At 43.9% G+C, this 13,212-nt stretch overlaps 1 protein-coding gene across 1 annotated transcript in view; it reads right to left on the reverse strand.

Annotated features, from left to right (window-relative positions):
* Positions 1-11,576, reverse strand: part of LOC147701068 (uncharacterized) — a 382,816-nt gene extending 371,240 nt beyond the window's left edge. The window contains exon 1 of the mRNA XM_086929300.1: positions 11,454-11,576. The gene's annotated coding sequence lies outside the window, so the exon portion shown is untranslated. The remainder of the gene's footprint in view (positions 1-11,453) is intronic.
* Between the last annotated feature and the right edge of the window lie 1,636 nt (positions 11,577-13,212).

Consider the following 13,212-nt stretch of genomic DNA (forward strand, 5'->3'; position numbering starts at 1 on the left):
AATCTTGAACTATTAATTCCTGCCGTGAAAGCTTGAATAAAGACTCTATTTTATGCCCAATGCCAGAACTTATGTCAGCTAACACTTTTCGGATAACCGTCAGGAAAGATATCTCACTCTATCCCCTCGATTTGAGATAGAGCTCTACCTAACCTTTACAGAGAACTTGCACTTCTGACTATATCTAACTAGGTTATGGTTGTGCTCAGTTCAGTCTACTGTTCATCTTATGCTTTTTGGTTCCAATTATAAAACGGTGTGCTCCCAGTTTTTAGTACCAGTTTTAGCCTATGAATTCTAGATCACGTATACTTGGCTTACAGTATCTAAAACAGTTACATTCGGTACAAATGTGTTGCACAGTCCTTCATTTTATTAGAGGTAAACTTAATATTAGAAAAAGATATTCTTGAATGGACTTGAGTATCTTATAAGAACATCAATTTCTCTGTATCTATGTCATTTAAATAAACAGCTTGTCTGGCATTTTAACATTGTATCTTTTAGTCCAAAATTCATCATGAGCTATCTGTTAATGTGCTGTTTAAGTTTGTAGTAATTTATTATTAAGATGTGTATATGAATAGATTTTAACAATGTACTTTTATTGCATTGTCTTGCTTATTAAAGTTTTGACTGACTGAGAAGCTTTCTCCCGGAGTCCCTCATGGGGAGAGGAATCCCCATTTCTCTGAATGCTTTCTCCTGCTTTGGCCTTGTTTTTCACGGCTTTTTCCTTCCTTTCCCCTGTTTTTCTGAGTGTGCTTTCTCCTGCCTGCGCCTCATTTTTTACTGCTTTCTCCTTACTCTTCTCAGTGTGTCTGAATACTTTCTCGTGCTGATTTCTCCTTACTTTCCCTTCATTGTTCTGAGTGCTTTTTCCTGCTTTTGCCTTGTTTTTTACAGCTTTCTCTTTCCTTTCCCCCTTTTTGGAGTGATTTCTCCTGCTTGTGCTTCGTCTTTTTACTGTTTTCTACTCCCTTTCCCCCCATCTTTCGGAGGGCTTTCTCCTGCTTTTGCCTCATTCCTACTGCTTTCTTTTTCTTCTCTCCCCGTTTTCCTAAGTGCTTTCTCCTTCTTTACCCTCGTTTTTTACTGCTTATCTGGCTGTTTGAATGAACAGAGCCCCGCCAAGCAGTTAGCAACTCCTGCGCCTTGAGACCCTCATGGGTGAGTTGCCTTGCTTTATAAATCCTGATTGATTGACTGTTTGTGGAGATGTAGTGGGGTGATCCAATTATGTTAAGGACATTTGGTAAGAATTTAACTTTGGAGGCTGTAAGATCTTACTGTGGTTCCACCATGGGCTGCTTCATATGTTTGGGTGGTGAAGGTGACCCTTTCAGAGACTGTTATTACTTATAAGTTTCTAAGTAGCTGTGAAACAACTACATCTCCTAACCGGAGTGGCTGGATTTATAAACTGAGATGCTTAATTGGGTCTCGCACAATGAGGCTGAGGACCATCACCTGTCTAGGGTTGATGAACACAAAAGGGGACTAGCCTTCATGGGCCAGATGTTTGCCATTTCATTTAGCGCCTTGCAATTTGTTGGAAAATGTGAGGCGCTAAATGAAATGTACAACAGTGTGTTTAACACTGTTTGTGATTCCAAATGGGGTCGCAAATTGCAAGGCTCATTAATATTAATGAGCCTCTCGGAATTTGCGAGCCCATTGGGAATGCCAGCCGTCCCAGGGATGGTGGCCTGCTGTGTTCAGCAGACCACCATGTCAGGGACTGCTTTTAAATAAAGCAGTTTTTTTTACAAATGCATCCCGTTTTCCTTAAAGGAAAACGAAATGCATTTTTTTTTTAAAAAGAGACGTTTTTGTTTCATTTTTTAAGGGCACGCAGTGGTCGCTGGGACCACTGCCTGCCCTTAAAAAATAATTTTGCATGCATTTGCAAAGGGGAAGGTGTCCCCTGGGGACCCTTACCATTTGCGAATGCATTACCACCAACTTGAAGTAGGTGGTAATTGCGAGTGTTTTGCAACTGCAATTGTGGTTGCAAAACATTGGTACATGGGTTTGAGCCTCGCTATTTCGAAGGGAACGCCCCTTCCAAATAGCAAGTCACAAAACCTATTTAATGAGTCGCAAATAAATTGTTACTCGCTAAATAGGGCTGTGTACATGGCCCATGATGTTTTTGCATGCGCAAACGGGTTCGCAAACCCGTCTGCGCATGTAAAAATGGGTCGTACATCTGGCTCCAAGTCTATTAGTCCAGATGAGTGCTTAAATGATGGACTAAGAAAACCTTGAGCACCATCAGGAGATGGAAAACTCACAAATGTGTTTAACTTAGGACTGGTCATTCTTCACTCCTCCTGGTTATGGTAGTGACAGTAGCAAAAACAGAGATTAACAGTGACGGAGGGAGATATGGAGAGTCTCTTCTGGAGAGATGGTTCCGGAAATGCAAACCTCGCATTGGTTTTTATTGAGGAAGAAGGTATTCGTGTCACTCGAGCAGAGGTTTGCTGCTAGTCTTTTTTTAAATAATAGGCTAACCCAGGACAGCCATTCTGCTATGTCAACCGGTGTCGCCTGAAAGACACTAGAAACCCACCAAGTTTTCTGCGAGGCTGGACTGCGAACTGATACAGTCCTGGCCAAAAAATTCTAACCGCCCCCTCTCTTCCTTTCTTCTCCATAGCTCTTTTTTCATCGATGCATTTTTTTCTGTCTCCTTCCCTAACTGATCTCTCACTTTTCTTTATCTCTGTTTCTGTACACCATGTTTCATTAATCTGTAACTTTCTTTCGTTATACTCTCTCTACTTATGTAGCGGCAGTCTTGGGGCAGCAAAACCGGCCACCAAAGGCTCCAGCCTGCTTGAGAAATACTCTATGAGATTCCTCCCCACTCTGAGCATGGTTGTCTGCAGTTGACGCCTGCAATGCTGAGTGGCCGTGTAGTGCACCAATATAGCTATATATGCAATTCACGGTTGGGATGGGCACTTGGCCCACTCATCATACCATTTTCACAGCTGGTTGGGGCGAACAACTGCCCACATGTCAAAAATTAATTCATCTCAACAGTCCCAGAATACGACATCACTAAAACAGGATCCAAACTCCAATCACCCTGAATCTTTGTGACCACAATTCTTATTTCACCAATGTGAAACCACAGAGAGGTCTAACTAGAGTTGGTCAGGGGTGAGTGGTGTGCACATCTCGGGACACTGAAAATTGCATTAAAAGATCTCAAATTAAGATTCCAAGTCAAATGAAATGTAGATATTGTGTGTAACCCTTTCCACATATTTTGGAAATAAATAACTATTTTACCTGTTGGCTATGCATTAGCTTGACAATGGTTTATGGTCCAGATGGGGGAGATGTCTTATTTTGATGTGTGATGTGACTATCACATATCCTGACATCATTTTGTTTGGCACCCATATTTTTGCATGGGCCTTAAAAATATTCAAATCCTGGTGTTGAACACTCACCTGCCTATGATCACCACAGGGTTCAGGTGACTCCATGTCATCAGGCATTCCTTATTTCAGTCCAGTCTTTCCTTCTACAAACCAATGCAAACTGGCTTAGAATTGATGGTGTTAAAAAAAAATCCTAGGCCTGGAAAATGCCATCCCAGATGACATGGGTCCTCTGATAACCTCATGCCTACTTAATAGTTCTCATTACCAAAGTGTGTGTATGCTTGCCCCTAGCAAAGGTAGTCATCTTAAGAAGTGGCTTTGGCAACTATATAAGCAAGGAGTGAAAGAAGTATGTGCTGTATAGATTGGGATAGCAAAACCAAGGTACATTTAATGGATGTATGATGTAACAACGCGGACTTTTACTCCGCATACTGTTACAACGCGGTTTTTACAACGCGGGTCATGTAACAACGCATGTATTTACAACGCATTTTTTTACAACGCAGGTACCTTTACAACGCGGACCATTACAACGTAAGTATTGGTAAGTATATATTAATAAGAATAATATAATAGTAACTTAATTTTAAAAGTATAATTTAATGTAATTTTAAATAATTTAATTTCCGTAAATTAATTTAAATTTAAATTAATGTTACTTTATTTTTACCCTGTACCCCTGTACCCCAAAAACTCAAAACTGACCCACAACCCCAAAAATAATGCAAAGTAATTTAATTTAATTTATTTGCTAATAAATAATTTAAATTATAATTAAATTTAATTTATTTTTACCCTGTACCCCAAAAACTTAAAACTGACCCTGAACCCTAAAAATACCCCTTTACCCTAAAACCCAAAACTGACCCTGAACCCTAAAAATACCCCTTTACCCTAAAACCCAAAACTGACCCTGAACCCTAAAAATACCCCTTAACCCTAAAACCCAAAACTGACCCTAACCCCTAAAAATACCCCTTTACCCTAAAACCCAAAACTGACCCTGAACCCTAAAACCCTAAAAATACCCTTTTACCCTAAAACCCAAAACTGACCCTAACCCCTAAAAACTGACCCTGAACCCTAAAAATACCCCTTAACCCTAAAACCCAAAACTGACCCTAACCCCTAAAAATACCCCTTAACCCTAAAACCCAAAACTGACCCTAACCCCTAAAAATACCCCTTAACCCCAAACATATAACATTTAAAATATAACCATATACTTACCAATACTTACGTTGTAATGGTATGCGTTGTAAGGGTACCTGCGTTGTAAAAAAATGCGTTGTAAAAACATGAGTTGTAACAGTATCCGCGTTGTAATGGATGCGTTGTAAAAGTAGTGCGTTGTAAAAAATGCGTTGAAACAGGTGCACACCACATTTAATGGAATGTTATAGTGAAGGAGAGAAGAGAAAAAGAAAGGGACCAAAGAAATATGATTGTGACTGGCAGTTTCAGAAACTGAAAGAAATTAGTGTGGATACTATAGACCAGGGGGGGGGGGGGGGAGTATAAACTCATGTGTGCCTCCAGCAATATCTGAAGTATCCCAGAACTCATGGTGGTGCTCTTCTGGTTTCTTTTTGTGTCTCATCACATCTGGAGAAAATTAGCCTTCACAACCGGCTCAATCACTTGTACATCATATGTATTTATTTGCAGGTCACTAGGAAAAAGGCTGATATTCAACTGTTTAACAGGCTCCTTACAAATTGAGCTCACCTGCCTACTACAAATAACATTATGTATCCATGGCTTATCCTCCCAGGTCTTAATCGAGCTTCTCTTCCAGCAGCTGACTAACACCAATGACAAGGGCAAGAGCTTAGGATCACACTTGAATGTTGTATGGTCCCATTTCAGATCATTGGCTTCCACAGGGTTTGACCAATTCCTGATTTTCTTCGACATCACCCGTGACACTTTTCTTGGCAGCACCAGATGATGGATAGTATGCTGGCTGTATACTTTTACAATTAAACCAGATGTGTGTAATATTGTCTTACAAGTAAAAGTGTTGCACCGAGACTCAGAGTGCCAATTTCATACAGTTTGTCAGAACCTGTTCAGCGGGGCACTCTGGGCATGCGGGGGCAACTGGGTCACAGCTGTGGGGTTGGGGTAGTTTGCCTCTACAGTGCCAGAGTCAGTCCTACTACAACTCTGTACACTGGACCATGTACAGCCCCTTCAAGGCTTGGCTCTCGCTAGCAGCGATGGTGAGCAGTCATAGGCTTCTCAGGGAGGTCAGTGTGGGGATATGACCGGCTCAAAGCTCAGCTGACACCGAGCAGCACAATAACGCAATTGTCCACCCTGTGCTTCTCTTAACAAAAAGAAAAGTACTTTATTGCTCAATAAGATGCCATACAACACGATATCACAAAAGTATAAAATACCCAACTTGCATGTGTGAGGTAAATGCAGCTAGAAAGCCTGCTTGCAGTCCTCACTCTACTCCCCTTCTGCCCCTCTTAGCATACTAGGGGCTTTCGGGCATAGAAAAAAGTGCAGGTGTAGTGCTTTCTCTCTTAGTTATTTGTCTCTTTAGGGCTATATTAGCGTTCAGTCTCTCACCAATTCTTACATGTAATATAGCTTACATTTTATCTTACTTTGCACCAACTTCTTGTAGGCAAGGAGGCTCTATCACTGCCACCTTTTTAACAAGTACAGCATAAGACACTGTTAGGAAGTAAAGGTCTTAGGCCTTTGAACTGACTCTGAAGAAGTTTTATCCCGGTGGCATCATATGTCTATGCTGCCTGGAAAGGAACTCTACTTTGTCTTCCAGAATTCGGTTGTTTTTTCAATTGAACCTTTTGGCTGCGACCATTGGCGCTGGCTTATTACGCCTCGCCGGCATCTCAGCACTTATGCTTAGTCAAGAGGAGTTTGGTGGTCTAGGATTTCAATTCATACTGTGTACTTTGAGCCCTGGGCGACTGTCTGCAACACTTTTAAGATATAACTCAAGCATCTTTACATAGGCTTATTTGCACAATAGAGGGGAGTAGCATGGATTAGCGCTTTAGGTTAATCTTCCTACACTACTGCAGGGGCCTCGCCTAACACCGGTCATGTACACAGCACAATCCTTGACCTTAAATGACAAAATAAATAGCAGGTGCTCTATTTTCAATATTATATTCTAAAGAAACAAACGTTCGGTATTACTGCAGTACCACTGTTATCGTTTATGTTGTTATCATAGTCCTCTACAGGTAAAAGCCTTGTTATGCACATGAAAGGAAATTCTTGAGGTCCTTGGGGTCTGCCTTGGGTTTTTTGAGGAGGGTGTTGATCTCGGCGTGCTTCTAGCTTTCCGGAAAAGTGGCTGTATCTAGGAGATGTTGATTACCTTCCGTAGTTGGGGTGCGATGGCTGCGCCTGCTTTGTTGAATATGTGGTGGGGGCAGGGGTCAGATGGAGATCCTGAGTGGATGGAGTTCATGATCTTGCGTGTTTCATCATCATTGACGTTGGTCCAGGAGGTCCTCGAACTTCGACCTGCTGTTTGTGGACTCCACCGACATAAAATGAACTCTTCACACTGGACTTTGAAGGTGAATTTCCGCTGGACTAACAGTTCCTGTATCCTACCCACTCTCCATTGTGGTCGGCCTGAACTTCAGACTTTCCTCGGTCTCGAATGACCAGATGACTGAGAGTGTCTATGTGCTTTTAGGTAATATTTCCACTTAAACCTCTAGTATCATCTTACTTATTAAACTTTATACTATTTGTCTGAATTGATCTGAGATTTTTCTTATGTAATGTTACATTATTTTCTTTTTTTAAACAAATGTTACTATTTTGAAGAAACAACTATTATAACCATACAACACAATGGCACATCCTTCATAGCTTCCCCAGTCCCTGGCTCAAACCCACAACCACTCCGCAGTGAACCCCATCAATCAAGCATTGTAACAGTATTGAATATAGGCCCTCAGTCAGGGAGCCAAGATTCCAGTTTCGCCAGACCCAATGATGTGTTTGCGATCCCCACCACCTCCTAATAGCTGAACAGCCTTAAACTTCTGCCCTAACACCACCTACAGAGCCCAGTCACACCATAGTCCCCTCCAGCACCAATTCCTGTTCCCAAGCTACCCCGTATCTTATCAAACTTTTGTGGACAGCCCCTGCCCTTGTAAACTTCCCTCTCCAGCAGCATGCTACTATCCATACCCGTCTCCCAGTCCTGCAACCTGGGGACCATTTCACTCCCCCGTTTTTGTTCAGTATCTCTTAGCCACCATATAACCCATGTTAACCAGGAGTTTCACATAACGTATCAGGTCTGTGGTACCCCAGATCCCAAGCAGAGCGAGTTGGGATTATAGCTCTATGCCAGGTCAATTGCTTTTTTTAGCAAACCTGCAACCACCTGCCAAAAAGTTCTCATTACTACAAAGTATGCATAAACAAGTCTTCCATCACACAATGTCTAAGGCAACCCGCATCTCTCACCTTCCGCATTTGAAACAGAGTCCTCGTGTTATACATACTATGAAGGATTTTCAGTTGACTTAAATGGTAACTCGCCTTAATTGCCGCTTCCACAGGGAAGCCCAGTGCTGACTGCAAGTCTTCATCATCTAGCTCACCCAAGTCCTGATCCCAGCAATCCCTCAGTCGTCACAGTTCCCCTTGTGTATTCCTTAGTTGCATCCCATAAGTTAATGAGCTTCATTCTAAGGTGTCCATCCAATACCCTCCTTTACAATGGTGAATCCTCGTGTCTTCTCATCACTGGCAATACTAATCTGCAGTGTGTGTCTCAGCTGCCTATACTTAAGCCACTGCGTCCCATACATCTGATACTCCCACTCCAGGTGTCCAAATGTGGCTATCGCATTCATGTCCCACAAATCAGCAAGCATTGAAAGGCCAATGTTAACCCACCTCTGGAAGCCCTTCAGTTTTCCAACAGGCCCAACGCTGGTCCCTTCCACAGTGGGGTTCTTGGTGTCAACTGTTTACTCCACTTTATTTCCTCTGTCAGTCTGTGCCACACAGACACCACTGTCAATATGCTGGACAGGCAGTGGGACCCATTTTCTCGCCATAAAACAGATGCAAGTAACTTTTTACGACTAGTCCCCGTCTAGCCCTCCGTAAAGCCGGGTCGGCCCAGTCTGCAGATTTCTGACCTTTGTGACCGCTGCCACACAGACATTGCAATACGGGGCTGTACCCAGTTCATATTAGCGTACTAAGCAGGACATCCAGCTTGGTGAAAAAGATGCCCGGAATACTGCATGGGCTGTTTTGCAACACATAGAGGAGCCTATGCAATGCAACCATTTTAAACTCTACAGCTATGCCCAAGATGGAGAGCGGTAGTGTGTTCCAGTGTCTATCATCAATCTCCAGTGCCTTCACCATCAGCCCCAGGTTTGCCTCGTAATGAGCCTCAGCTTTCAGGTCACCAAAATACCCAGATAATTAAATTTGCAGGGCTCCATCCTAAGCTGCAGAAGTCAGCTTGGTGCCCAACCAGCCATCAGGAACATCAGAGACTTACCCCAGTGGATTGTAAAGCCCGAGTATCTACATACGGAAGATATCTTGTAACCTGTTAGAGACTGGTTGGGGTTTTCGAGATACAACAGTATATCATCCGCGTAAAGCGATATTCTCTCCTCCCAGTACGTTCCTCCAGTCCACCCCCAAATGTGTGCATCTATGTGCACCCATTCAGACAGCGCCTTCACCGCCAGTGCAAAAAGCATCAGCAATAGGGGGCAGCCCTGTCTCGTCCCTGTCTCGTCCCTCATTAACCTTTACTGTAGCTCGCAGCTTGCTACAGAGTAGTCTGACCCACTGGCTGTATTGGGGTGCAAACCCCATCACAGCCAATATTTCAAACAGGAACCGCCATCCGACGGAAACAAATGCCTTATTGGCATCTATGGATATGATAGCCCCTGGGTCTGCTCCCACCCCTGCAGGAGCCAGCAGTTATGGAGTTGGCGAAGATTCAGCCTGGTGGACTGTATGGCATAAATCCTGTTTGGTCCACATGGACTAGTGCAACCATTACCTTGCGTAGTCTATTTGTTAACACTTTCGTTATGACCTTAGCATCTGCATTGAGCAGAGATATAGGCCTATAAAAATCACATTTGTCCCTAGGCTTCCCATCCTTGGGGATGAGAACAATGGTTACCATACGAATATCCATCTGCAGTTCCTCGAGTTGGTATGGCTCTTTATACATCACATATAGGTGGGGAGCCACCGTCCCCTTGATCTTCTGGAGGAACTTTAAAGAAAGCCCATTGGGGTATGGTGCCTTTCCTGACTGCATTTGTGTAATTTCCAGCGTCTCCTCCTCCATCGAGAGGTCAGCCGTCAAGTCTCTCCCACTTGTCAGGGTCAGTTTCATCATCGGACAATCCCACACTAACTCCCTCACCTCCTCCCAGGGTCCAGCCAGCCGGGTCTTAAAGAAGTCAGACATGTTATACGCAAATGCCTCAGCTATATGTTGTCACTTTATTACTGTTTGTAATAATAAATACATTACACATTGCCTATAATTTAAGCCAGACCGTTTAATGCCAAGCTACCAGAGGGCTAAGCACAGGTTAATTGAGTAACTTTTTGTAGTTTACCCTGACATGGAATGTAGTTGTTATCCGAGTAGGGCTTTCACTCCCCTCAACCAATAACCCAATTTCTTACAGTAGTCCTTTGCCAATATTGAGGGCTTGCTTGGTGTGACCCCTTAGGGCAGGACAAGTCTAGGACTACACTCTTGTCAAATGCAGGCCACGGCCTTCATGCACACTAGATCAGTGTCAGGCTATAGCCAAATTCCAAGCACTAAAATAACATATACCTGCAAATCGGGCACACAGGGCAGGGGACATGACAACACATGCAGTATACATTGCTATCCCATCACAGGTGTACTCTGGATTTAGATGTAATCTTTGCTTGATACATTTTCCTCATGAAAATGAGGAGAATTCAGTATGAAAAACATTGTAAAAGGCATTATATTCACATAGAAACCCAAACTCTGAGAACTTGCAACTGCATATTTTACATGATCTATCGGGAAATAGGTGAACGCCATATGACATTTTTTACAACTCTGCAATGGTGCACAAAGCTGATGTTGCCTGATATTTTAACAACCCTCTCATAACTTTCTCACCCTTCTAGACCCTCAACGTTCAGGAAAAAAACAAAACACCCACCCTATCCCAATAAAATAGTTATAAGCCTAACCACCCAACCTGTACTATGGGGGAATCTAAATTCTTTCTCATTAACTCAAATAAATATGTAACAGTTAGCTAAGGCAGACTTGAGTAGAAGCAATGCGATTTCCATATGAAAATAGTACAAAATCACACATTAACAGAGGCCAAGAAAAGAACAAACGGGGATGAAGGGAGAAATGAAAAACAATCATGCAATGGATTGAAGACCTAGATTTTCATTGTAGAGGAGGTGCTAAAATTCTGGAGATCCTAAGGAGTATCCCACCGGGATCCGCCCCAGGAGCTTTCTCGTATATAGCTACTTGCGGTTTTCCTGGCTACTCACCACATTTTTGTGGCCAAGGCCATATCAACTGCCCTGAACGGAACGTGATGTGAAACGAAACAGCCATCAGCCCCATGAGTATCTTGGACCGATTCCACACCTTCCCCCTCCCCCACTGTAAGGAGGGAATTCATGAAAAGGGAAGGGACAGATTCAACAGGAAAAGGAAAAAAAATTAAACGTTAGAGTTGGTCAAGTTGGCCCTTCCCAAATTGGCGGCAAGTTAATTTAATATCTTAACTACTTTTCCTTACAATGCCAGTTCAAAACTGGCAAAGATTCAGACTTTCCCTCTGCTGCTTGATTTTCAAGGATTATTAGGCAGAATAAATCACATAATCTTGAACTTTTTTGGACTTGTCTCTTGGCTATTGTCAGAATCTGTAGCCGCTTGCCTAGGCATTGTGTCAGACAATAAAATCAACAAACAGAAATTGACAAGAAGATTTTAGAAAATAATTATTGCCTCACCCTGACCGCTTTCATGTTCGGACAATGTTTTTGTTGTAAAAGTCAGGATCTCTGCTTTACCACTAGCAGGGCAGTTGGCAGCATTTCTTTCTAAGGGCGCGGCATGGTCGAGACGGGTGCATAGTTGTTATTTTCTGTCTGAAAAATAATCAAAAAAATTCATACATTCTAGTCAGACTGTAGGAAGAGGTTTTCCGTTTGAAAAAAACGCAGTGTTGGCATTGAAGGGTTACCAAGAGCTGTGCATCTTGGCACAAACTCTAACCCACAGAGAGAAAGTGAAGCTGCGCTTGTGAAGGGGGGCGGAAGAGCGATAGAGAAAAAGCGATTAGAGAGGGTGGAGAAGAGAAAGTGAGCAAGAGACAATGGGTAGAAGAGAGCCACCAAGGAAAGCGCAAGAGATCACAAAAAACAGAGAGAAAGAGGGAAAAGTAGTGCGAGTTTGGGAAGAGAGGATAGAGATATCAGCGAGGGAAGAGGATCAGAGCGTGAAATCGAAAGCAAAGAAAAGAAGAAAATTGAGGAAAGAACTGACAAAGAGGAAGAGGGTAGCGAATGGCAGGAATCTTAGAGTGAACGACTCAGGGAGATATGGTGTAGTAAAGAGTATTTGACCCAGAATTGAAGAGTGAGGGAAGGGCACGGCAGAATTAGAAAATGGCGGTAAGAACACAAAGTGAGGCAAAGATAAAGCGTTAGCTCAGAGAGACCGGAGTGGAGAAAGAGAAGAATTGAGGGAGTACGTGGCATGGTGAGAAGAGGGACAAACAAGATACAACGCAAGACCAGAAGAGAGGTGTGAAGAATAGAAGAGAGCAGAGAAGTCAGCAGAGCAGAGAAGGAAGAGTTATGTAGTGCGAAAGGACACTCTCAAAGAGGCGGGGAGAGAGAGCGCTGTGGATAGAAAATGGAAGATGAGGCAATAGGGACATCAAGAGGCCATTAGAAAGGAAACCAACTGAGAGGGAGCTCTGGAGAGACGGGAATTGCTAAGAGAGAGCGAGAGACAGACCAAGTGGGAGCGTTAGAGTGAGCAGGGAGGGGCGGGTCAGCATGAGACCGCGCAGTTATGTTGGAACAATGGACGGCAACTTTGTGCCAGCTGCAGCAGCACCGCATGTCTGTGCCAGGAAAAGGGAGGGGCGATGGCTTTGAGGGGTGGTGGGGCTATGCAGTCAGTGACACCTCCAAAAAGAGCCCCCAGCAGCCTGCACCTCGACGAGGACTCTAGCAAGCCCTTCCCTCAAAGGGCACCTACATTGAGAAGATGGCTCAGTGCCAATGGCAATGTAGGTGAGGGTACTGGGGGGGTAGGGGGACAGAGTGTGGGTAGTATTCAGATCCATGACAGTGACAGGAAGATACCAAGAGTACTTCAACACCCCCCCCCCCCTCCCGCAATGCCACAAAATCCCACTACCACAAAAAAGACCACCCCCCTCCCTCCCCAACAACCAAAAAAAATCTCTTTACCTTCGAGGCTCAGCGCTTGCTTCGGTTAATGATTCATTTGTGTTATTTCGGGGGTGAGCAAATGGAGCAGCCGGTGAAGGCAGGGCGGGAGAGCGAGAGCGCGCCGGAGAGAGACAGGGAGAGGGAGGGAAGAGAGAGAGAGCGAGAGCCGCACATAAACCTCAGCGCCCGGGCCCGCGTCCAATCCTCAAACAAACACGCGTTAACCGTTTCCTCCCTCCTTCGGGAGGCGTCAGCCGGCCAGGACGACGTGCCCAGGAAGTCTGCGCGCTCGAGGGCCCCGGCG

This window comes from Lissotriton vulgaris, chromosome 7, assembly GCF_964263255.1.
Source record: "Lissotriton vulgaris chromosome 7, aLisVul1.2, whole genome shotgun sequence".
Taxonomy (NCBI): domain Eukaryota; kingdom Metazoa; phylum Chordata; class Amphibia; order Caudata; family Salamandridae; genus Lissotriton; species Lissotriton vulgaris.